Source organism: Pituophis catenifer, unplaced genomic scaffold, assembly GCF_029215685.1.
Source record: "Pituophis catenifer annectens isolate HBS135680 unplaced genomic scaffold, rPitCat1.0.hap2 SCAF_6, whole genome shotgun sequence".
Taxonomy (NCBI): Eukaryota; Metazoa; Chordata; class Lepidosauria; order Squamata; family Colubridae; genus Pituophis; species Pituophis catenifer.
In genome coordinates this window covers 42237344-42263279 of record NW_027256886.1, presented here as the reverse complement: position 1 = coordinate 42263279, position 25936 = coordinate 42237344, and the positions used below count along the sequence as shown (strand labels likewise).

The window sequence follows — 25936 nt, the reverse complement described above, 5'->3', positions numbered from 1 at the left end:
TACTGATAAACCCAGGTATTTGGATATTGCAGAAACACAACAGTTATCTCTGTGTGGATACAAAATACATGCCATGTTATAGCAATGAAGGAAAAAGCTCATGTTGATTATCCCAAATTCTACGGGAAAAGATTTTGCTACTTGTGTTCCCAAATTAAGTGTTCACCAATTAACTGTCTATGGACATTTGATCAGATGTATTTACATAGTTTTCAGAATAGCCAATCGTCTATACATATACTGGATAAGCAAATTAGAGTATGAGACTAACAGTTTTAACATTGTTATTTATAACTCCCAGAATTTCTGGGAAAATTATATGGCAACTTTCTACTGACTTAATGACAAAAATCTTCTACCCAGAACCCTAACTATAGTAAGACCCTGACAGCAAATTTTTACCAGACATTATTTCTTTATCTTTCCTCCCCATTAGTTCTAGCTTTACTCAAAATATGTGCATTTTCAATTCGGTCAGTGTCTTGTTATCAGCACCAGCCTTCTAGCATTGGCATTTCTCAAGAGATCCTGCTGGTTGGTATTTCTGACATTGCAATGTGGTACTGCCATTCTTCAGTACCACATGAATACTCTCATCACAATCAGATAAGCAGCATCAAACAGACACATTCAGACAGAAAAGAAGTCCAGACAGAGCTCCTCTTCTGAACATGAATACCTAGGGATTTAATAACCCAGCTGGGTCAATCTTTTATATCCTGGTTTCTATCACCTATGCACTATCATGAAACTATCTAGACTGATTGCCTGCGAAAGACAGAACACCAGTCTTTGACATATAAAGTCAAAGTCACTACTCAACTCCAGCATCCAAATTAAAATCTCTCAGACATATGCTGCCTGATTATAAGAGAACACTTTTGTGAAGGAGAAGCAGCATTTCCTTGTGTAAGTAGTTCACTACCAAATTCTCTCATTATTAGGAAGTTTTTTCCCCTTATTATTCCACCTTTCCTTTAACTTCTCCATTATTCCATATCCTGAATTCTGGAATTATGTGGAACAGATTTCCGTTTGCTATATTCCATCCTTTCAGTTATTTGAGGATTGCTATCCTACTACACCAATATAATGGTGTTTATATTTGTTATCCCTCTCCATTCCTATACTTCCATATCATGTTGCTTCCACCATATCCGTACATTACCTCATACCTTGACATTTCTTGAGGATCTAATCAACTCATTCCAACAATGACTTTTTGGGTCTTTCCCTTTTTCTCAACCCTTTTTCCTATATTTCTTCTGAGATTCATTTGCTACTGCATGACCAAATTACCTCAACATACTTTTGGCCTGGTTAGTTACCTTTGTATTTAGTCCACATGCATTCAACACCCATTTCTGATTCTATATTTTCTTGTTCTGTCAGACACACTTCTTCATCACCCAATTCCCAGTGTACCCATCTCATATTTATATATTTTTCTGATATACCAACTGTCATCTTCATATAATGAAGTGGGAAGGAGCACATTCTAATACCAGCCATTTTTCTTTCAACAACATATTTCCTTGCAATAGACTGTGTAGTACTCACTATCTGTCTGTGTAATACTATCTCTAACTATATCTATCTATCTATCTATCTATCTATCTATCTATCTATCTATCTATCATCAGCATTTTCACTTTTTTATTCTTAGTAAGCATTCTACTAAATTAATCTACTTATTGGGGTTTTTTTTGCCATCCATATATAACTTGCAATTGCATTTTTCAGATCCATACTCTTTGTTGCACTATACAATCTATTCAACTTTTGCCACAAATAATTCAGATTGTTATAGGGCATCATTGGAATGGCATTATCTGTATACAAAAATATGTACATGTTCATGTCCCCAACAATGTATCTCTAACATTACACAAACTTTCCTTATACATTTATCCCTAAAAACATTAAACAACCATAGGGAAACAACCTTGTCTTATCATTTGCTCAATGTTCAACCATTCACTAAGCATTCCAGGTAATTTGATGCATGCTTTACTTCCATGTTATATTAACTTTATCATGTTCAGCAACCAACTTTAAGCTGCATATTTTATGAAAATGTTCTACAATTCAAGTTCATCAACAAATTTACAACAAATGATGTTTCTCATACAGATATCTCACACAAATATCCAAAAGAGAGAAGTGATAATAATATACAAAAAAGGAGTTTCAGTGGGATATCATTCCATTCAATTTCCAGCTCTTCACTATTGAAAGATTTCCACTGAAGAATATTCTTGATCAGCAAGTTTTTCCAAAAATTGTTAATACACAATTGTGTACATAAAATTATTCAAGTGAGAAATACATTCTTAATCCTGGATTTTTTAAAAATGATATAAAATGTAGTTTTAAAAAGCCATTAAAATGCAGTGAATGAGAAATCATACATAAATATAACCATAATTATTATCTTGCTTGCCAACAAAATGTAAAGGCTTACAGAAAGGTTGAAAGTCTAGCCTACCCTATCAAGATAATTTGAATTTTATTTCTACTTTACAGGGTACTAGCCATCTTGCCCAATTAGGGTCAAACACTAATGTGATAAGCAATCTGTCTACTGTACAACTTCAATAACAAGTCATTAAAAATGGTGAAGAGTGCAAGATGCAGGACTGAACTATGTTTGAAGATTCATTGATTAATATCTGAGTGTAATTTTTTTTAGCCGGATATGCATTACTTAGAATCACAGAATCAAAATGGTTTACTTTGGTCACTGAGTTCAACTCAGTTTAGTGAGAGAATATGAATATGAGGTACATATCATATAAATTTTAAAAAAATTCAGCAGATGGCTGCTGAATTTGTGCTTCAGTACTTCCAGTCAAGAAAACTCATACCTTCTTTGGAAAATTTGTTCCACTGTTGACTTGCTCTGTAGTGTGAAGTTTTTCTAACATTTTAAAATATTATTTAGAATTTTATTTTATTTTTTTAATAAGGAGGAAACAAAAGTAAGAAGGACTAAAGGTTTATATTGTGAGTGCAAGGTGGAACATAAAAATAATCAATATCACTAAAAGTAATCCCAGATGCTTGTTGAACTTAAGAGGATTCAAAGGTATGTCTCTAAATCATCAAGTTGAGCGATATGTGAATGCATCAATCTCAGTGTAGAGCAGATTAACCAAACGTTCTTCTGTAACTTGAACCATTGCAAAAGATATATCACAGAAAAGCATATTCACTTCGTTCATTTGGAAAGTATTGAGGCAAACAATAAGAGTATATTGAGAGCTTTTTAGCATAGATTGTCTCAACAAAACACAGCTGTTATGCCATTTTAAGATCTAGCAAAGATCTAGCAGTTCATCTATATTCCATGACTCAAGTCATCCAATAATCCTTGGGAAGAATAGAGGTGAAGCTTGGATACCAATAAAGGAGAATATTTGTAGCTCAGAGTTGAAATGAGGGATTCCTGAACTTGTCTGTTTTCTTCCAGATATTTCATTACCCAAACTAGATAACATCATCATTGCTAGTAAGGAGTGAAGTTTGCTCTCAGTATATATTCTACTATAGTTGCTTGGCCTGTCAATGCTGGTGGGGGTGGTCTTAGAGGTTTTTTAGTTGGGCTGTTTTCTGTTGCCTGTTTGGCAGTTCCTTGATTGAGGTACTTTTGATTTGATTGTTGGTCTGATGTTAATCTTGGAGTTAATGTATGCTCTTCTGGGTGCTGATTGTTGATGGGGAGGTGCTTTGTTCCCTTTTTGGTTTATTGATTGTCATTTTTGCATAGTATTTGGATATTATTTATGAGTCTATGGGTAGCTAATTTATCATAGTGCCAGGCATTTTTGGACTTAGTCTACAATGATCACAGTTTCCCAGTTGAAACTATGGTTACCTCTGTCCATATATTGTGAAATTAGAGTTTTCATCATGTCTTCTGACTTCTAGTTGGTGTTCATGGAGGTGTTCTGCCAGTCTTCTGCCTGTTTGCCCTACAGTGGCTATATAAGCTGATTCCATGTGGTTGCAGTAGTCTGTTGGTGGTTTCTGAGCTATTCTTGATGTGTTGTAGTGTTATTCTTTTTAGAGCTTGTGTTGGTTGTGCTGTATTGGGTTGAGCGCTCAGGCACTTTTGATAAAATTGTGTGGTTATCCATTTTGTTGGAAGATGTTGTATAGATGCTCTGTTCTTTTTCTTGCTGTTCAGAGTTACTGCAGTGAGTTTATACTCTTTAAATAAAGTTCTTACAGAGCACCTCTTCTTGGTACACTTGTGTTTCTACTTTGTGGTCTCTACTTTGTGGTCTCTGCTGATCAGGATGTCTAGGAAGGGTGTGAGTTGTTGTTTTCTTCTTCTCTGATAAACTGGATTCCTTCAAAGATGTTGTTGATGGTTTTGTAAATGTTTTCTAATTGGTCCTTTTTATTATGGTGAAGGTGTTGTCCACGTATCTGATCTGTATTTTGGGTTGCATTTGTGGAAATGCTATGGCTTCTAGATGTTGCATAATGACCTCCACTATAAGTTATCTTGAGGTAAGATGGGTAGCCTATAACTTTTATAAATACGGTAAATAAAAAAGTCCTGAAAGTAGTGACTTCATAGGTGTATCTTTAATTTGTCTGTAAGTTTGTCTGTCAAATTGGAACTATATACATAGTTAGGCAGAGGTTTATGAAATCCATAATCCTGAATGTTTCAATCTTCATGTTTTTGATTTAAGTCAAGTGTGCTGTGGAGCAATGTAGTCATAGACTACGGGGTTAACTGGGCTAACTGGATCTAGGAAAATGAAAAGGGCTATGACATCAAATGGGACTATGGTTTCGTCTCTGTTTGAAGGCACTGTAGTAGGGAGTTGATGAAGTGTTTGCTTCCTCTTATGAGGTGCCCAAGCTTTTTTGTTAATTCTTTTGTGATGTTGTAGGTAGGGGTTCTTGGTAATGATACAATTGGATGGAGAGGTATGTATCAGGCTTGTGTATTCTGGGACCTCTATAGAAGTGTGGAGGATGGATCCAGTGCTTCTCATCCATTGGTAATTTGGCCTTTCTTGGTGAGGTTGGATAGATCAACACTCTCCCACTGTCTTCCCTAAGAATCCATGTTCTAGGGGCATACTGAAGATAATGTGAGTTTCTTAAACAAAGAAAATGCAGGGGAATAAGAGGAGGTAGGAACAATTGCTAACTTTCAATTGATAATTTTTAATAAATTTGTTGAGTTCCTCAGCTTGTGATTCTGAATTCTACACTTTGGCTTGGGTTCAACTATTAGGAGAAAAATGCACAGAACATGCAATACTCATTTCAAAATGGAAGGCAAAGAATTTTTTTGTATGTATTTTCTATTTCACACGGGTCAAACAATGGATGGGGAGATAAGATGAGCTACTTCGGAATGTGTTGATGGCATCCATGCTATCAAATTTTCTCAAAATTAAAATACGTTTGCTGATTTTAGAATGTGGCACTTTATCAGCGCAAAATAAGAAATCGATCTTTTCCTTCCAATTCAGTTATATATGTGTGTGTGTGTGTGTGTGTGTGTGTATGTATGTATATGTGTATGTATGTATGTATGTATGTATTTCTCTTTAGCCAGGTTCTTCCTACGTAAACCAAGATTTTTATGCATCTTGGTTTACTTAGGAAGAACCTGTCTAAAGAGAAATACACATAAAGGCCTACAAAAAGAAAACAAATATCTATCTATCTATCTATCTATCTATCTATCTATCTATCTATCTATCTATCTATATTGTTGCGCATGTGCAGAGCAGAGAGCTTCTATTCCTACCACTAAGTACATAACGTTGGTAAAATTCAAGGACAAAAGCAGCCCGTAAACTTTAAGCAGTCGCATGGCGCGCTTCTTCAACAAGGTTAGATTATGTCCGATATTCACCGGATGAACGTCAGCGACTATGCAAATCCAAAAGAAGAATTTCTTCAGGCGCTTAATCGTGACTTTTCTTAGGACAACTAGATCGGGGAAAGATATTTGAAGGAACGCCAAATTTAAGAGGGTGACTCACGGTACTACATTTCCCAGCGGCCCTTGCGGCGAGAACGCATAAAACAGGATAGGGTCGGACGGAAGTAGTGAAGGCGGAAGCAGCTGCGGTGGAGTGGTCCTGTTTGTACTCGGTAACTCTTTCTTTTCTCCCCTTCCCGTGTTGGGCTTTGCAGATCTCTCTCTCTTCCTTTGCTTTCCACCCTCGTCCCTTCTTTTTCTGGTAGATCTATGGGGTCCTTAATGCCGTTCTCTTCCTTTTCGCTTGTTCCCCATAACCACAAATTAGTTGGTATGATAGTTGATGGTCCCCACCAATTCTGATGGCTTTTTTTGGGCTGGCGATGCTACCGCTACAGTAGTTCACATTCAAGCAACAGGTGGGCAGCAATTGATCTTTGGAAAGAAAGACGCTATATAATTTTCTAATATAGAAAATTAAAGTTCATTGTCAGATTACGCTGAAGAACCATGTCATAAATCAGGCTCAGTTTTCTCCAACTCCGCGCGACCCTGGTCTATAATTCAGTCTAAAGTACATTCGTAGTGCGGATGTGTTGTATTTTGAAAACATGCAGCATATTGTACAATAAAGGTACAATTAAAAAAAATATTTGGAATCCTTAACACTGTGTTGTTGAGGGTATTCCATTTTTTTGGACTTTGGGAACATTCATCCTTTTCCTACAGGGTGCATTTCTCTAATGCTAACGTTTTTCAGGGTAGTCTTAAATATTTTTGTTACATATTTTTATGACACGCTTCAAGAAGGATAACGCTTGTTTAAGGATTCCTAGCTGAACCACATTATGCATAAAATTTACATTGCTTTGATTCATTTTTTTAATCAACAAATTACCATCTTCCTTCCCTCTTTCAGTAGAACTAAAACTATAATTATATATAAGTTAATTGAAAAAATATTATGGTTTGATCCTGTGTGGAAACTTCTTTCCACTTCAGAAATGTTGCATGGCTTGTCAGTCTGCATGAAGCAGTAAAAAAAAGTACCGTATATTTGAGGGAAAATATTGAAAGACAAAGGGCTCTTAAATATATCTTTTTTAGGGTTTCAATTTTTAAGGGATGAATCCTGACATTCTGATTTCATTTCAAGGCCCAAACTAACTCTTTACTGTTACAATTATAAATATTGTTAGTTTTATTATTTAATATCATTTTTAAGAGTATTAATGCACAATGTTAGTATACTATCCTACATAACTAGTGCTTTTGGTTGCCAAAAGAGCCTTGCAAATACCAGTCTATACAAGAATTAGAGAGAAACTGAGTAATTTTTCTTACGGTTCAAGGATAAAACTTCAACTTTTAAAATTTGATGAACTTTTAACTTTCCATGGTTTGAAGGCTTGGTGACATACTTTATACATAAAAATAAAGATATATAATTCAAACTCAAGTAAAACACTAATAATGTGAGAAGTCTAAAATGCTTAAAACTTCCAATTCTTTTCATTGATTACAGGTATTCAAGTGCTATTGAGTTTTTAATTAATAAGTTCAAAAGCTGTGAAAACATGTAATGTTAAAATGCAAATTTAAGGAAATTATATTACACTTTTTTCTTAATATAGCTCAAATAACTAATAGTGTACATTTTATTAAAAATGGGAATTTTTTTTGCAATGTTGGCAATAGAAAATAGTATTATAAAACCTAACTCTACTCAGTGCAGATATTCAAGGTAAAAACTTTCAGACAGATGGTTATCCACCCTCTGTTTGAATACATTCAGTGACAGGAAAACTTTCACCTCCCCAGATAACTGATTCCCACATCAAATTGCATTTACTTTGAGGATGTATTTTCTAACATTGTTAAAAACTTTCTTAATGCATTATTAAGGGTCCTGCAACTTAAACGTATTATTCTAGGTCCTGCACCTTAAATTCAGTACCTTTCAGGTATTTTGAAAGTGCTATCAGATTTCCTTAACTTTTTCCAAGGACTAAATGTATCCCACTCATTCAATACCTTTTATATAGGTTAATTTCTATTACCCTGACCATCTTCACTGACATTCTGTGAACCTAATCCAGTTTTTCTGATTTTCTCTGTGTCAAAGATCACTGTTAACTAGACACAGTACTTCATGGTGGGGTCTGACCAGTTAAGTACTGTTACTTTCAATAACTTAATACAGCCTATAATTGCACTTAACATTTTGTACTCTTATCACACTGTTTACTTATATGTTCTTTGCAATCAATTACTATTTTATTTTTTTTCATAAATATGAAATTAAGTTCCCCATATCATGTTTTATTTTCTAAATAAAAACTTTGCTGCTCTCTTAAATTTTATTCAGTTAATTTCTCCAACCTATTAAATTCAATTTCAATTTTATTTCTGCTTTCTGGGGAATTGGCAATTTCATCCATTTTTAAAATTCAATAAATATTCCTTGGATCTCCATGTCATTGATAAAAATATTAAAGAGTATAAAGCCCAGAATTGTTACGTATGACATCCTATTTGATACCTCTCTTCAGTTTGATGAACACCCTATTGAGTATGACTTTTGAAACAGCTACATTCCCATTTAATTGTGATGCTATCCAGCCCACACTTAAGTACTTTGTTAATCAGTATTTATCAAATGCACTTCGGATGTCAGGATATATACTGCTCAAAAAAATAAAGGGAATACAAGCAGAAGACATCCGAGATCTGAATGAATGAAATAGCCTTATTAAATACTTTGTTCTTTACATACAGTAGTTTATACACTGCTCAAACAACTAAAGGAAACACAAAACTACTGTATGTAATGAACAAAGTATTTAATAAGGCTATTTCATTCATTCAGATCTCGGATGTCTTCTGCTTGTGTTCCCTTTAGTTTTTTGAGCAGTGTATTATGTCCACAGAAATATATCCCACAATCTGTTAAGGAACTTACCCACTCAAAAATGAGATAAAATTAGTCTGGAAAGCTGGGTAATATTGCTTTGATAGATAAGAACTTTGGAAGCAATCTCAAAGTAGCTGGTCTATAGTTTGCTGGATTTTTGTGAATTCTTGCTGCTTCAAAAAAGCCACAGTTTGCTTTTGAAAGGTATCCGCACCTAATTGGTTGGATGACCCATCCCATGGCAGATGTCAACAATATTGCTTTTATTTCTTCCATTAGTTATTTTAATTTAGATGCTCTCTGCAGCATTGTTAAGTTGATTTCTTTAGATTTCTGAGCAGAAGTTGACATTTTTAACAGATAGTGGAACTCCTCCCCTTTCTATAGTTTCTATTCCTTTTGAATAAATTGTTTTCTTTACTGCTCTTTTTCAGTTGGGAGTCACCCCACTAGGTCTCCATTAAAATTAATAAAGCATATTAGCTTTTCTATATCGAGAGTTCATACTCACCTTGCTTATATCTTATATTTTGAGTATTAGTGTATAGTCAATGAAGGTCATGAACTTCATGAACCAGTGATCTTGCTGACTTATTTGAATGGTTTAAGAGGCTCCATTGCAGAAACACTCCCACTTTCTATAGTGCATTTTTCCAGTTCTTTTACTTTTGCTTGCCATAGGATTCAGTTAAAACCCTTCTAATCAAGTTTCACATGCTTTGGACAAACACTCTTTGGAAATATAAAGCTTGTCTTGTAACAGTGGTTCATCACCTAGATTACTAAAACCATCATCCTGGAAACCAAATCTCTCCCATTGACCCAATTTGTGTAGCCAGTTATTGAATTGCAGTATCTTTCTTTCTCTCTTTCATCTTTTTTCCATGAACTAGAAAAATAGATGAGAATACCACCTCATCTCCCAGAGTTTTGTTCCAAAGTTTTCAAAGCCATTCTTTGCAATATTATTTGTCCCCTCGTGTATTATCAGGAAAAAAAAAATAATTGGGGGATTTTTTTGGTAGATCTTGGAAGTTACTGATTCTCACTCAAGGCAATTGATGGGTCCAGTTGGCATATATATGTTTCAGTTACTTATTGTGCTGAGTCTTCTGTTTGGCTTTTTACAGGATACAGTTGCGTCCTCTCTACCTTTTAACTTCCACCATCCTGTCTTCCATTCTTCAGTGTTTTTTTCAGCTGTAAGAATTTGAAAATGGTTACTGAGTTCCAGCAAATAGTACATCTTTTATATCTCTTGCTATTGCTCGGATCCATTGAGGTTATTCCTCTGTTTGGCTGTTTTCTTCATGGTGATTTGTTTCCACTGTCAATTTCTTTTGTAGCCTTTGAATTGATAAATCCTTAATTCGCTGCTCCTATTCTTTAAATTTTCCTTCAAGAACTGCTACCAGCTTGCGTTTATTGTTAGAAAAAGAAGGGGATACTATTTAATACTCTTTCCTCTTATATAAACAGCACATATTCTTAATATAATTATACCCTGTTAAAACTATACCCAGGTAAAATTACTTCTCTCTCTTGCATCTAGCAGTCCACTAGTTTGATACCATTGAAATAATGTCCCTAGTGAAAAGGCATTCTGTAGTTGTGATGAAAGGATCAAAAGTATCTGCTCATCCTTCAGTTGTGTTGTTTAATGGAGAGTGAAGAAAGAGCAGCTCCCTGCCCCCAGCAGATATTTGGTGCACATTAAGACTGGACCAGTTTATCTACAAAACAAAAGACCTCAGCTCCAGGGTGATGGGATTAAGACATGACCCTCCAGGACATAATAGGATTATCTAGCTCACCACATGGCACAACCAAGCCCCTTCATTACATCACCCAGCAAGGTTCAACCAAAGTTGATTCAGACAAACATGACTCCACATGGGAGTCTGCAACCAATAAGATACATGCCCTTGCCACAGGAACAGGAAGCTCAAGTTCAAAGCCCAAGAGGGGGTATAAATCTCCATTCCATGTGCTCAGCTACCCAGGACTTCAAACCCATATGGTCCTGTTCACCATTAAACCATCCTTCCAAGCAGCTTCCCTATTTTCAGTGTCTTTCTCCCCATTGGAACTGAACCCAGATGGGCATTTCTTCCAATTTAGGTAATTTGCAATAATGCATAGATAGGTGCAGATGTGGGCTCAATTTTTAAAGGCCTTATAAGCATAAATCAGTCTGGAACAATATTTGTACCTGGTAAACATGTAATATCACCTAATTAGTTTTACTTGAATCTTCTAAACAGTTTCAGGAATAAAACCATGTACTATGCACTATATGAACCAAGCTCAGTTTTCTTTACTTTTGGGCATGTGATACTTGATTTGTTGAAACAATCACTTTTTCATTCTATTTAAGTACACATACACACTCTGGATTCACTGGATAAATGCATTTTCTATAAGAAAGATAAATAAGATTCTCTCTTCACATTTTAGTAGTCTTAGATTGGTGTGCTATTTCCACAGCCTTGTGTGTTCCATTTTGTGTGGGATGTGAAAAGAGAAATATCTATGACCAGCTCTTGTAATATATTAGATGTAATGAACTACATCTTGAAAAAAATGTTGAAAATCTTTGTGTTATTTTACAGATTCTTCTTTTCACATGTTCTAATGAGGAAAGGGTTGAGACAACCTAGAAATATAGTAATTTGGAAAGTTTCTTTTTCTTTCTTCCTTCATAACATTTATAAAACAGTTCTCAATATGAATTGTTATTCCATTACAGGGAGAAAAACTTTCTCATTGGTTGCAAGCCATACCTATGTAACTGTTAGAGGATACGAAATGTTTAGTATAAGATTACATGAATTAATTAATCTATTTATAAATTGCATTTTAGGATTGAATCATTCCAAAGTGATACGCACAGAACAAATAAAATAGTGATATATTCTGTATTAAGAAATTACTTTGGCATATACAGCCATCCTAAGAAAGGGAGCAATAAAAAGTGAAGCACTGAATGTTCTCTTGGTCCTCTGCTAAAAGTCCTTAATAGAAAGGGATTGCACAGTGGGCACTGGCAGTGAAATTGTCCTGGCTCTGCTTGTGAACAGAATTGATTATTGATTACAGGCAAAAATATACAGGTGAAGTCTGTGCTTACGAATATCCTGAAACCAAATTGATAGTTCTTAATACCAACAAACTAGACGCTGTAACGTGCCTCTTACATAACTGGTGCAAATGGTTTGTTACCAAAAAATTTCAGAGGGGGCCACATGGTCCCTCATTGTTAATCCCTGCCCTAGTTTAATTTATCTGAGACAGTATCAAACTATTATCACAGGTTATGTAAAAATAATTTATATTCCCATCCCTGACCATCATGTCATGTGGCCTAGAGCAATTAAAACAAAATGATTAAATATAGCACTCAATAAAGAAGACATTTTTTTTTTGTAAAACTGACAAGCAAAACCTATCTAATAGAACATTATTTGTAGGACAAAATAAATTGTAACTATTTGGCAGAATGTAGAGGGCTTCCTTTGAATTCCAGTAATGCTTTATTGCTGCCCTCAGAATCTGGGAGCTGATGCTGCATTTGGGGAGGATCACTAGTGCCTACCATCCAGTAAGTCCTTTACTTGTGCATATTGGTCTGGAAAATTTATGTGAGCAGCAGTTGGAGTCTTCTGGGTACGATGGATGAACCACAGTAACTGCTGGGACTTTATTGAATTACAAAGAGATTCTATTTATCAGAATCCGTGCAGGGGGAGAAGTTATATGGTGTCCCTTGCTAGTGCTGTGCAGCATCTCCTTCCTCTCTTGGCATACTTGCAGTCCCAGGCACTTGACGCCTCATTAAACATATATCCCTTCATTTCCAGCCTCCCGCAATGTTTTTCACTATCTACTGCCAAAAAATGCCATAGCTGCTATTCTTCATCACGGTTGTTTCAATTTCCTTGCCTATGCGCATATTGCTGCTAGTGACCAATAGTGTGATGTTCACTTTGGAGCAAGAACAACATTTGTCCTAGGATTTTAGAAGGGTAGAGGATTTGGGGTAGGATTAGGAGTAAAATGATAGCTATACTTGAAAAAAACAGGCCTGGTGGCTCAGCAGACTAATAGCATTGTGATTAACACCAGCTGTCTGCAATTACTGTAAGTTCGAATCTCACCAGCCTCAAGGTTGACTCAGCCTTCCATCCTTTCTAAGGTAGGTGAAATGAGGACCCAGTTTGTGGGGGCAATAAGATGACTTTGTATAAATATACAAAAGTATGAAGGCTATTGCTTAACGCATTGTAAGCCGCCCTGAGTCTCCGGAGAAGGGCGGCATATAAATTATTATTTTTTTTAAAAAAAATGTTCTGTTCCTTTTACACCAGCAGCATATTTATATTATTATTTTATTTATTTTATTTTATTATTTTATTAAATTTGCTATCCATCTTGCCGCATACGATCCAGGTGACCCAGTTAACCAAGTAGTAACCATTTTTTAAGCCATTCTAGCTCTTGCAGAGGAAGATGGAGAACAATATTTTCTGGTTGTTAACTTCTCCTCTCTGAAAAATAATCTGCAAAATCCATATTGGTGACAATACCACAGCAGGCACCTCTTAGGAAGGAGGCTTATCTAATTCCACCCCTTTCCTCCACTTTTCTATCCTGCACGGAATTATGGAGGGAAGATTTGAAATGTAAAAAATACACAGAGTCAGACTTCCTAGAGAAGGCTTTTTTGTGGGACCACTTTGTCATCATATTGGCAGCAAGGTTACCTAAGGGACAGTTGGTTTGGGATTAAAATTAATCCTGTCCTTGCTACTTGACTGAGCTGTGTAATCATAGGTCACATCCTATGCATCCACATGCATTGGTCATGCAAACAGAGCCATTCTTCTTCAGTAGAGGAATTCACATGATTAGAGAAAGATATGAGAGTAGGAAGATTTTGGAAAATGTGAAGTGGGAGAAGTTGGAATCTATTTTCAGTTTTCTGCTACATTTATTTAAAGAGAATTTTTTGAATGCCAATAATTGAGAAAAGTTTAAAGAGGATGTGCTACCAGGATTTGGCATATTGAAAGCAAAGAATACTTTCTTTTTATTTTATGGATATAAATTATTTTTATGAGTGTTAATACTGAGGAGAGGAGAGCTATGCAGTCATTCTACCTCTTATTCTAAAGCCGGCTCTTTTCCCCACAAGCTCTTCTACTGATTGTATTATTTGCCCAGTTTGAGGCCTTTTGTTTAGGCTTGTGGTTTTGAGATATTTATACAGACCTGTTTACAAGGAGGTTTCTTCTTGAAGCACCTTGATTGAACATAGAATAATAGAGTTGGAAGGGACCTTGGAAGTCGTCTAATCCAACTCCCTGCTTGAGCAGGATACCCTATACTATTTCTGATAAATGATTCTCCGGTCTCTTTTTGAAAGCCTCCAGTGATGGAGCACCCACAACTTCTGAAGTCAAGTCATTCCATTGGTTGGTTATTGTCACAGGCAGGAAATGTCTCCTTTGTTTTTTTCTAGATTGTGGAATTCCACTTTGGATTGAATGGAAGGAATTGCGATCAGAGAGTATTGTTTATTATTTCCTAGACTAGAGGAAGAGTTGTTTGGGAGAGATCACGCTGCTTCTTTTGGCTTCTACTTAATTTTACTCCAGTGTCATGTCATCTTTTCTCAGCTCCAGCCAGGGTGCTTTGGGCAACTGATCTTCCTGATCATGGATGCATCCGGTCTGCCATTCCCCCTTCCTTTGGGGCGTGATATTTCTGCAGACTGAAATAGTAGCAGCTCTTTCATCATTGTCAGCTCATCTCTACTTTGCTCTCATCCTTTCCAGGTTTCTGTCCCTGTTCAGTGTCTGCATTTCCTGTCTCCAGAAGCTATGTCTTGCTTGCCTGAATTGTATTTTATTTCTAACTTCACTCACTTTCTTTGAATTATTTTCTTGTTCTCTCAGTTCTTGATGCAAATTTAGTATTATCTGCAAATGTAATTGCCAAGCATTGGAAATTAAAATTTGAAAAACTAACCTCAAAGATCAGTTGCATTGAATTGTAATGCTGCTTTTCTCCCCAGCATCATTTGATGGCAGTTTTTGATAAAGGCTTATACTTTTTAAATCCTGATCATAGATGATTCCTTCACTGTCTAGGATGAATGCAACCTTACAGTCTTATATTCACTTTTCCTGATATACTTTTTCTTTATAGCAATCCTAATTTGGCAGGAGAAACTTTCCAACTTGCATAGCTACAAATGCTGGAAATCAGACCATATTTGTGGACAAGCTGCCACAAAAGCAACCAAATCTACCCTTTGCTAAGTTTTCCTCACCAATGTCTTTTAAAATTCATTAATTATTCAGAATCAATATATTAATTAGTTAAACTTGCTTAGTTTACTCTGGAATGCTTATGGTTGTAAGTGGCTAGTTTTAGTAGCGTGTACATATATAGCGCTATTTTCTCAAGGCCATTCCTCTCATCTTTTTTTCCCTGGTTTTCAAGACAGATTTAAATAATCTTATTCCTATTGGACTCCTTGTTAATTTCATCTCTTTTGTTATTTATTGATGTGCTCTCTAGCAGGGCTTCTGCCCTTGATATATCTATACAATCCTGCCTAATTCCCTTAGTTCTTTGGTCAGACATTAATTCACTTTTTTTCTTTGTTGCCTTGTCTTTTTTCATGCAAGTTTAAATGAATATCATTGACTCCAAGCTTCCTCCTGGCATTGAACTGGTGTTAGGAGCTGTGCTTATTCCAAAGAAACTGAAATGGGAAAAAATGAACTGTTTCCTCTGTTGTATGTTCATATTTTTTTTAAAGTGTTATCTTTGCATGTTTGGAATTTCCTTTCGAAGTGCAGTTGATTCCTTGCTCTTTGTGTAGGTCTTTGTATTCTATTAGAGAGAAAAATGTTGTGTGAAAAGGTTTTTTATTTTCAAGAAGGGGCCGTAGAATTTGATATCCTGTAGTTATTGAACTGGAGAAGGGGTTATTGGTCAAATAGATGTGAATTTCTATGGTTATAAAAGATGAAGGAGGATTAGGGCAAGGGTGGGATATGGATTTCTTGCTATCCACCTGGCTGGATTCAGAGCTATTTACTGGCTTATGACAAGTGTTACAAGCATGCCTAAGGTGCAATTTCTTCTTTTGGTTTTACACAAGAGATGTGTTGAAGTTTTGAAGCAGCTTCTGAGAAGAGACAGAAGGACCATGGGCTGACACAGAAAATGAAAATAAATCAAATTTTGGGGTAGTGTTTAAAGAGATTAAAGATCAAGATTGTTAAAAGGAAAGGAAAGGAATATAAAGTTGATTTATTAGATCAAGATTAAAATATATATATTGTTGTTTCTGGTAACTTTTATTGGATTTTTATTGACCAGGCCTGGATGATGAGGCTGTAAAAATTTGTTTATAGACAAGAAGAGATATGGGAAGAAGAGAACTTTTATGGCAATATCAGAGAAAGTGATGTTACTAAAATTGCTTATGCTTGTCATGATGAAGAGAAAGTCATTTCTTTATATATCTCTTTTTTTTTTAGCATCAGGAGTTTTATCCATGCCTGTAGCTACCGACATCCTGGTACAGTGGCATATAATTGGCCTTGCTTTTACATCTTAGGGTTAAAACCATACCCCTACCTCCTAAACTGGAACATATTTTACTGTTTGGGATGATTTAGGAGTGAAAAGATACCTTTTTTGCCTCGTAACAACTCACAGATCCCATCTGAAATAATTGAACATATTGCTGCCCATTCTAAAACATGTTCACCGCCCTGAGTCCTTCGGGAGTAGGGCTGTATATAAATCCAATAAAATCAAAATCAAATCAAAATCTAGGCATGCCCCCATCCCATGCCTAATGCCCCTGGGAGGTCAAAAAGAATTAAACTGCAAACCCTGATTATAATACGTTGCTTATTCTTGGCTCACTGTCCCAACTTTAGATGTGTAGCTGTTTGGAGAACAGTCCTTAATTTGCAGGAGATGAGGGATCTGTGTCTGGGGAGGTAGGGTATGGGACTTACTACTTTGAGCTATATATATTATTGAGAACAACAGAGACATTTGGGAGACATGCAGTCCCAGTCATATTGTACCAGTTTAGTGTCTTGGTGGGGGGCGGGGAATGCAGATGGATTCTGGATCTCTGTTGGCAAAGTCTTCTATGGATGCTCTGCAGAGAGGGAGAGGCCCTGTTTTCATGTGCCTGGAGATAAATGAGTAGACCATTCTAATTCAAGTTGTTTGGAGTCTCCTTGCACCTCTCTCTTGTTACTAATACTGTTATTTTATAAGAAGTTCCAGTTCTACAGTAGGCCATAAAGAGTGACATTGCGTATGTATGAGTGCTAAATGACACATGGTGCTGTCATGCAAGGGCACTTTGCTGCTCCCTAAGCACCAATTGAGAGCTGTTCTCTTTGTGCAAAATGAGTGGAGGCAGGTGGAAGGAGAGATGGGGTTTTGGTCACTGCCAACCCCAGGGAGGGTGGAAGCTGAATCCCTAGGGCCAGGAATAAAATTGGCATATGCCCCACCTACGCAGTACTGTGGGGCAAAGATCTAGTGCTTTTGTCAAGCTAAACGGGTTGTTATTTCTCTCCTAAGTCTGAGGCTCTAAGGTAAATATGCTATTGATGGAGTTATGGATTGAGTGGAATCGGAAACCTCAAAAGCTAAAAATACAGTTTGCTGCCAGGAAGCAATACCAGCTGCTAGAAGCTCATAGGTGCCACTACAGCCTTTACTACTAGCAGCTGTGTTTGTGCAGTTATTGGAGAAGGGTTTTGTGCTCTTAGGGCACAAACTCTTAGAGCTCACGCTCTGACATCTCACTTGACTCTGTTTCCCTTAAAGGAATGGACACTTTACCCATAACTAATTGCTGAAGCCTTTCCCTGTGAACACAATTCATTTGACATGGCTGTTAAGACTAGAGCTCCAACGGGAACATATTCTAAAGTTGTCTATAGGAAGAGCCCAATTGCAGTTATAGTAAAAAAAATAAAAATAAATAAATAAAGGCAAGTTACATTTTGATGGATTGGCTCTTTTAGCACAATTTGGGGATATTTCCCCCTCCCATCTTTTACCATCATGCCACTATAATTGTTCTGGGTCTTGTTTCTCAGTAGGCTCCCTGTATTGCACTTTTTCTTGAATCAGGCAGAGCAACATCTGGATCTGAGCACTGATTGCAATCTTCTCTTTGACCCTTTGTGACTAACTGAGGGATCTCAGATTTCATTTGCTTAAGGTCCTTTCCAACCTTTTGTAGATACATCTAGAATAAGGCTTTAAGATGGAGGTGAAAATGCAGAATATCTAAGTTGTGCTTTTCTTTGTAGATTCAACAACATGTGGAAGAGTTGTTACCGTCTCTAGGTTTGCAGAAAATGCTAGACTAGACGAAATTGGAGCTCAGTTACTTACAGTTCTTTGTCTTGTGCAAACCTAGTTATTATCTTAATATATCATTGAACGATATCACATTAAGCCATAATATGGTTTAATTTGGGAGGTGGCATAGCATATTATGTAAATACAGCTGTCAAATGAGCCAGGTTTCCTGTTTAACCATCTTGTACAAACCCAGTTTCTCAATTGTATAAATTGCTAGAAAAGTGGTAATGTAATAAAATAAAGCAATGAAATAAAGATACACAGGGCGAGGGGAGCAGACATACTTTTGATGGTGGTGGGGAGAGAAGGATCCACTGAAGCATCTTTCAGACAAGGAATGAGAAGAAGAAAGAATAATGAGGGGACAGAGAATATCCTGTGGACTTGGGGAAAATTAATATGGAGCACTAGAACTTTATTTCAGGTGCAGAAAAAGTGGATAAAATGGTGTGAGAGAAATGGAAAGAAAATGAGGCTATGTGGGGAAACTGCAAAAAGAGCTGCATGCCTTGAAACAGAAAAAGAAGAAAAGCTAACAGATGTTTAAGAAATATAAACATGCAGAAGAATAGGAGAGCCTGCTGCACAATACAGAGAGGAAGAAGGACCAATAGATAGTGAACACAAAACATAGCTAAACTTGAAATCAAATCTTTGTGTCATACTTTGGCATTATTAAATCATTGAAAGTGTTCCTCAGAATAAACTAAATATCAGGTCCCTGCTCTAGAAGCTGTTATCTACTGATCTCTAGTCCCAGGCTTTTGTTTTTGGCTTGACATCCTGCCTAGTTTTGAAGTTAGATGATTCCTTGGGTTGTTTTTCAGTTTCCTTGTCTTGTGGTATAGATTAAGGGACTTACTACAGAAGTTAGAGAACAAGTTAGAAGTTGTGTTGTTCAGCATAGTGTGAAAAGGAGACACGCCAAGGGACACTGATTCAATTCTCTAAGCATGAAATGGATTGGTGCCGAGGCGTGGCGGGGGGGGGAGGCATCTGATGGAGTGTGTAATAGACTGCGGATACAAGGGAGATACAAGATCTTGAGAAATAAAATTTGTGAGCTGTACTTCCTCCTGTTCTTTTTGTTTTGCATCTTGTTCTGAAAAAAAAAAAACCCAAAATCTCTGCAGAGGCCGATGCAGTAGTTAGAGTCTAGTTAGACTTAAGATATCACAGAATAAAGCTTTTGAAGGATATCAGAAGTGGATCAGACTAAAGGCACATCTAGTCTTGTCTGTAGTTTGCAGTTCCCAGACATAATCTCAGAGACACATTAGTTACTAGTTTTTCACTATTTATAACTTACAGCAGCTGATATCTTCTAAATTGCCTTGTTCAATATTTTTGACTCTTTCAGTATCCTTGATCTGAGATATGTTAAATTATCTCTAGCCACCACAGCCATTGGTCCAGTTATGCTGTTTGGGAATGATGGGAACTTCAGTCATAGACATCTAGAAGCTATATGGGAAAGGTCGCTTTAGTCTTTCAAAGCCAAAGACGAATGCTACATCTTGTGACAGTGAATTCTATGAATAAAATGGCATGATATAAATAACTTTAGTGTGTTCTGAATCTGCAGCTAATTAATTTAATTATGATCAAATATGTCTATTCTTTCCTCGTCTCTGCAACTTTCAAACTCTTTAATTGAGTATTTGAGCATTAATTGCTCCTTGCTTGAACATTTTGTTTCAAAATTAAAAGTCTCATCAGTGAGGGTGTTTTTTATTTTGTTTTTTGCTGTTCGTTCCTGCAGTACCATTTTTTATATGTAACCCAGATAAACATCTATGTACTGGGTTGCCCTTGAATCCTTGTATAAGAGATACTTCATGTTTTACAATTAGGTTCATATTGCTTAAATACTATATAGTCTTAACAATAAAACTATAAGATGTAAATATTGTGTTATTCATGGGAACCTGTCTAAAACATGATTGAGTTAGATATCCGCACACTGGTAGACAATGTTCACACATAGCTGATGCTCACACCTTACATGGAACACCAGCATCCTAGCCACAACTGCATTTGCTGTAGAAAGTATGGATCTTCTAAGGGTGGCAAGGAGAATCAGAGGTTGTTGAAACGGCTGCAAATTTTGACAGCAAGAGAGGTTTAATAGAAAGTGTGACTGGCTGTGGCTTTTCAGACCGTGGCACAGTGCAAGTTGTGCTGCTTCATGATGACAAATTGTGGAAAGATTGTCTCGGCACAGATGAAGGATGGCTGAATGGCTGTCAAGGGAGGGTGGTGGAGTGGACACACAAATTGTTCTCAGGAAGACTTATAATTTTCAAATCCAGTCTTGCTCAGCACAGGACTTGTTGCTTCAAGAGTCTAGAAACTTCTTTTCCTTAAGGCTATATTCTCTGGACTCACCTTTCCAAGCCAATGCCCTGCATTCAGGTTGGAATTGATTATGATTGATTATGTACCATCAAGTCACTGTGAGGACTCTTAGCGACATGTATAGATTTTCTCCATGACAATCTGTCCCTAACTTGGTCTTTCAGATCTTCCAATAGTGCACCCATTGCTGCATAACTGAGTCCTCCACCTTGCTGCTGGTCATCTTGTTATCTTTCCTTCCATCTTTTCCAGCCTTAGGGTCCTTCTCTAGGGAGTTAAGTCTTCATGTAATGTGTACAAATCAAGTTGGAATATAGCTTCCATTTAAAGATTGATCATGTTAGCTGGGAAGACTGTAGTTCTGCACAAATGGAAGGCTCTAGTCTGGGAAGTCCATTCCAAATGATTAACTCATTTGGCTTCTTGGCCTCTTCATGCCTGGTCAATTAAATCAACATCATCTGGTAAAGAGGGCTTCACAAACATGGCACACGCATCATCAGATGATGCAATAATTTTAAGAGTGACAGATTGGCAGTGAAACCAGTACATCTGAAAGTTTTTATATTTTAATTTTTTTAAAAAAATAATACCATTTTGGCAATGTTCCTGGGGTCTTAAAAAATTCTAGTTCCATCTCTGCCTTCCAGAAGGTCCTTAAAACTTGGTTTTTTTCCCATCAACTTTGGGGATCCCATTGTGAGGTTTCAGGATGGTTATATGTTGTCAAATGATTGTTGTATTCCTGCATTCTTGGTGTTTTTTTATATATGTTCAAATTTTTTTTGTTTTAAATGTTAATATGTTTATATGCCACCTAGAATAACATTGTGTGGGATTGATGGCTATATAAATCTAACAAATAAATAAATGTTTGTTTTTTGTCAGTTCAGGCTGCCAGTGGGTTAACTCCAATTTTTGGAAGAGAAACTGTCCCTAAATTAATTAAAATCCTGACACAGAACCAGAGATGTAGAATATGTAGTTTATGTTTACTTGAGGGGTTTTTTCCAGGGTCCCTGGTATTCATTTTTGAGCAGTCAGATTCATTTAAGTTTCCCCCCTCCCCTCCCTCCCTTCCCCCCCTCTCTGAATATGATCATGAGCTAAAAAGCACTGAACAGAATCTGAGAACCTCTTTGTTTCAGCAACTGTGGTTGAAAGGAAGCACTGAAATCTGCAAATGTCAGCAGGTTTACAATAATAAATATCCCTAAATTTATTGTTGTCATCATGCTTTTGGACTCTGATTGGCTTGAAATCAAGCTCAGTAAACTTCCAATTCTAAAAATTGCAATTATATTTTTAGAAGCCAAATTGCATAAAACCAGTTATACATCAAACTAAGTGCAGGGTGGCTGAACAGTGAATGTGATGACATATTCTTGTGAGCAGATACAGCCAACCAGAATAACTTGTTGGTTATTCTGGTTGTGTTCTGTTTCTTTAGAGCATATCAGATATCCTAAGGTTGGTTAACCAAACAACAAATGCCTTATTAGCTGTTTCACTGATGAGTAAGTACAACTGGATGAATAGGGTATGTTTATAGTTTATTTTCATTTAAATGTATAACTGCTATTAATTTCTAAGGACAAATATACATTTTTAGGGATCAAGGCAACTTATGGGTGAAATTTTTACAATTTTGTCTGGAAGGCAACCATTATTTCATTGGAACTGCAGAAGAGGCACAAATGATAGGTTTAAGAACAGACGTAAGTTGCATAATGGGAAGTGCTTTAAGGAGGCTTCTTGTAGAAAAAGGAAGTTGCAGAATCTTCTCTGGAGGTTTGTCAGAGAAGGCTGAATATATATATTCCATGCATAGTAAGCTTCTCAAAGGATTGCTAATTGCAAGAGATTGATACTTGAAGCATTAGGTTATTTTGATTTTCTGACTACTCCTTATGGAAGATAGGATGAAGAAAAACTCAGTGGGCTGTATAATCCTGGAAAATATACGAAGGAAATGCAGGGATCTAGAGCTGATAAAAGTTTGAAGTGGAAGAAATAGAACGCTCTGGATATATCCATGACAAACGTTAAGACTTTCAGTTAATTAATAATGTGATATTCAGGAAGACTCACATATGTATTCATTTTGCAGGCACACTGGCAAGGGCATATTTTCAGCTTTCCCAACATCAGTCCAATTATCTTCACAGTCCTGCTAATTTTCTCGTAAATTGCTTATTGCAGTCTTCTCCAACCTTGCACCTCCCAGATGCATTGGACTATAACTCCTCCTTCCTTACCTGTCATAGCTGTGCTGACTATGAATGATGGAGGTGGTAACCTGACTTATCAAAGTGTAGGCTGCCAGGTTAGGGGACGCTCTTTTGTGGAGTCATCAAAGATACACTGGGAGAGCCTACCTGTTCTTGTGGTACTCCTTGGAGTCCCTATTTAACTTCTGTATTATTCTGTTTCCTTCTCGTGAAACTGCTGTTTACCATAATGCTGAGTTTACAGCTTCTTTTTATTGTAACATTTGTGATGTGTTGCTCTACTTTATACTTGTTACACACATGATATTTGAGAAGTAATTATGAGTGAAGCTTTTGTTTGCTGTCATTAGTGTTGTTGCCATGAGATACCTTGAGAGCACCCAGTTTGTGGAACACAATTCTTCCTTCACAGTGGGTGTGACTATTCTGAAAGAAATAGATTATACTTAGAGCTGAAAAATGACTCCTTTGGGCTGAAACTGTCTTGATGATACCTTTTCTTCTCACTGAGTCAATAATGATGAAGGGGATCATTCTGTTGGTTAAAGTAGCTTATTGGAGAATTTAAAAAAATGCAGTTGTTCTATCTGTATCATAGTCATGAAACAGTCTGTGGACTCTTTATAAAATTTGCCATGCATACCATGGTTTCTTAGAGCTTCAAATAAAACATTTTATTTTGAGGATGCTTTTCTAGTTCAAAACATTGGCTGGGCTCTATAGAGGAGAGCATGAGTAGAACTCTTGGCCCTATATTTATGCTCTTTTCTAACCATGGCACTCTGACAAAAGGCTCCTCCCCAACAACACAGCCCAGCTTCATGTTTTTAACCAGTTAGATATTTAATCATTTACCTGTCTGTGGTAGATTGCAATGCTGTTTCAGTAGGCATCATGGTTAATTTAGTAGCCTTCCTTCTATTCAATACAGGGATGTCAAACTTGATTTCATTGAGGGCCACATCAGGGTTGTGTTTGACCTCAGGGGGCCAAGGTGGGTGTGGCCATCTTAACATCAGTCATGTCAGGGGCGCCTGTGGTGGCCCGAGTGCTCTGCCAGCGAAAACAGGCTCCCAATCTCTGTTTTTGGCTGGGACGGCCTCCTGCAACCCTCTGCCAATGAAAACAGAGCTCAGGAGGGCCTCGTGGCAGAGGGTTGCAGGAGGGCATCCCAAACGAAAACAGAGATAGGGAGCCTGTTTTCACTGGCAGAGGCACTGCGGGCCAGTCCTTCGCTGCGGGCCAGATCTAAACACCCTGCGGGCCAGATGAGTTTCACACCTCTGTTCTATACCTTTTGAGGGCATCTATGTGCCTAGGTGACACCGAAAGGCTTTTCTTAGTTCTTTTGCTGCAGGCCTTTTCTTCCAAGCCCCATGTCATCCTTTAGGTTATTCTGGGTGAATTGACTGGTGATTTTATTGCAAATCAAGGATGGGGAGAAATGAAAAGAGACGAGCTGGGTGGAAAAAGTAAAAACAGCCTCATGTACCGGAGGAGCTTCGGAAATGAGAACCTTGGATGAATTTCTGGTGCTATTGATTGGTAAACAGTTTATACATCCTGACATTCATAATCTTGGTGTGCTGCTGATAGTCCAGATTAATGGACCCAGGGGCTGTCCATCCGTCACTTCCCATTAATTACTAGAGAGGTGTTTTTTCCAGTGATTTACCTGACAGCGGGCCATGATGAATACCCCTAAACCAAGTGGGCAGTGATTAATCATGTGGCCACACCCTTCTCCAACTCTTTCTTCACCTTTACCAGAGGACAGACCCTGAAGCCATCTGTCTCTATAAACGTGACCTGATGCATATTTATAGGGGCCTGGGGCCTAGCAGAGAGCAGCCTTGGCTGTTTGTGCCAAAGCTTATGAAAAATAAATATCCCCTGGCAGAAGGGGGCTTCAAGTACCTGGGGCTGTGGGGTAGCGGTTAGGTTTCAGGTTGAGGGGAATTGAATAAGAGGAAGCAAATATAGCTGTTTCGGTCTTGGAAGGGAATATGGATTTATGATGAAGGGAGACTGTATCTTGCATTTTTTCTTGGCTTTGAATCATGGGAAATTTTTTAAACTTAAAAACAAAGAGCCAAGATTGGTAAACCGAGAGTGGTAAACCAGCCTGCCGTAATCTGCTGCAAATGTAAATTTGGCCATTCATCCATGATTAAACTAATCAAGGAGAAAACCAACCTAGAATTGAGGAGAAATTTCCTAACAGTTAGAACAATTAATCAGTGGAATGACTTGCCTCCAGAAGTTGGAGTGCTCCAACACTGGAAGTTTTTAAGAAGAGATTAGAATCTCTTGGTTTGGAAATGTAAAGAGATTTTCTTTACATTTCCAATACTTTGGGAATCTTCAAAGCATTTATATTAAATTCCCTTCATGTCCAGAGTTCTTTGCTCTCTTCCTTGTTTGAAAATGGGTTTGATCCGGTATTCTTATAGATAGCTGGCAAATGAACAAGATTCTGTGTGGGTGTACACTTTATGATGAGTGTATTTCTAACATTTGTGTATGTTTCCAAACCTTCAGATGTAGCAGAAGGAATGGTAGAATCTGAGGGTGGAGTCAAAAGACGAATCAAGTTAGAGTCGCTACATAGCCACAAATGGACTAAGTCCAACCCCTCTTGAATTCCATTGACCCTTATCTACTGCCAAAATATTGCTAACCATTAGTTGAGTAGATTCCTGTGCATAGGCATGAATAGTAATACTCAGTTTAATGTGGACCTGGTCTTTTGCATCTGACATATCGTTTTGCGTTGGTATGGCTGGGATGAACTAAGGTAGGCTTAGACTATCACCACCTGTTTACTCTGAACTTTGTCAACAAAACGAGTGCAAGGGTAATTGTATCTTAGATAATATTGATATCCATTGATCTTTCTAAGAAGTTAATCAAGCAAGGTTTCGTTTATTTTATTAGTTCTTCACTATTCTCTAAAGAGCTCCAATTCTTTCTTGGAGGACTGATTGGGTTGGATTAGAAAACCTCCCCATTTTGACTGGGTTATGGTGTTCACATAACCAAGCCCTATGC

At 37.1% G+C, this 25936-nt stretch overlaps 1 protein-coding gene across 3 annotated transcripts in view; it reads left to right on the top strand.

Annotated features, from left to right (window-relative positions):
• The first annotated feature begins 6084 nt into the window (after positions 1-6084).
• Positions 6085-25936, top strand: part of R3HCC1L (R3H domain and coiled-coil containing 1 like) — a 37371-nt gene continuing 17519 nt past the window's right edge. For all 3 annotated transcript variants that reach the window (XM_070946022.1, XM_070946023.1, XM_070946024.1), the window contains exon 1: positions 6085-6132. The gene's annotated coding sequence lies outside the window, so the exon portion shown is untranslated. The remainder of the gene's footprint in view (positions 6133-25936) is intronic.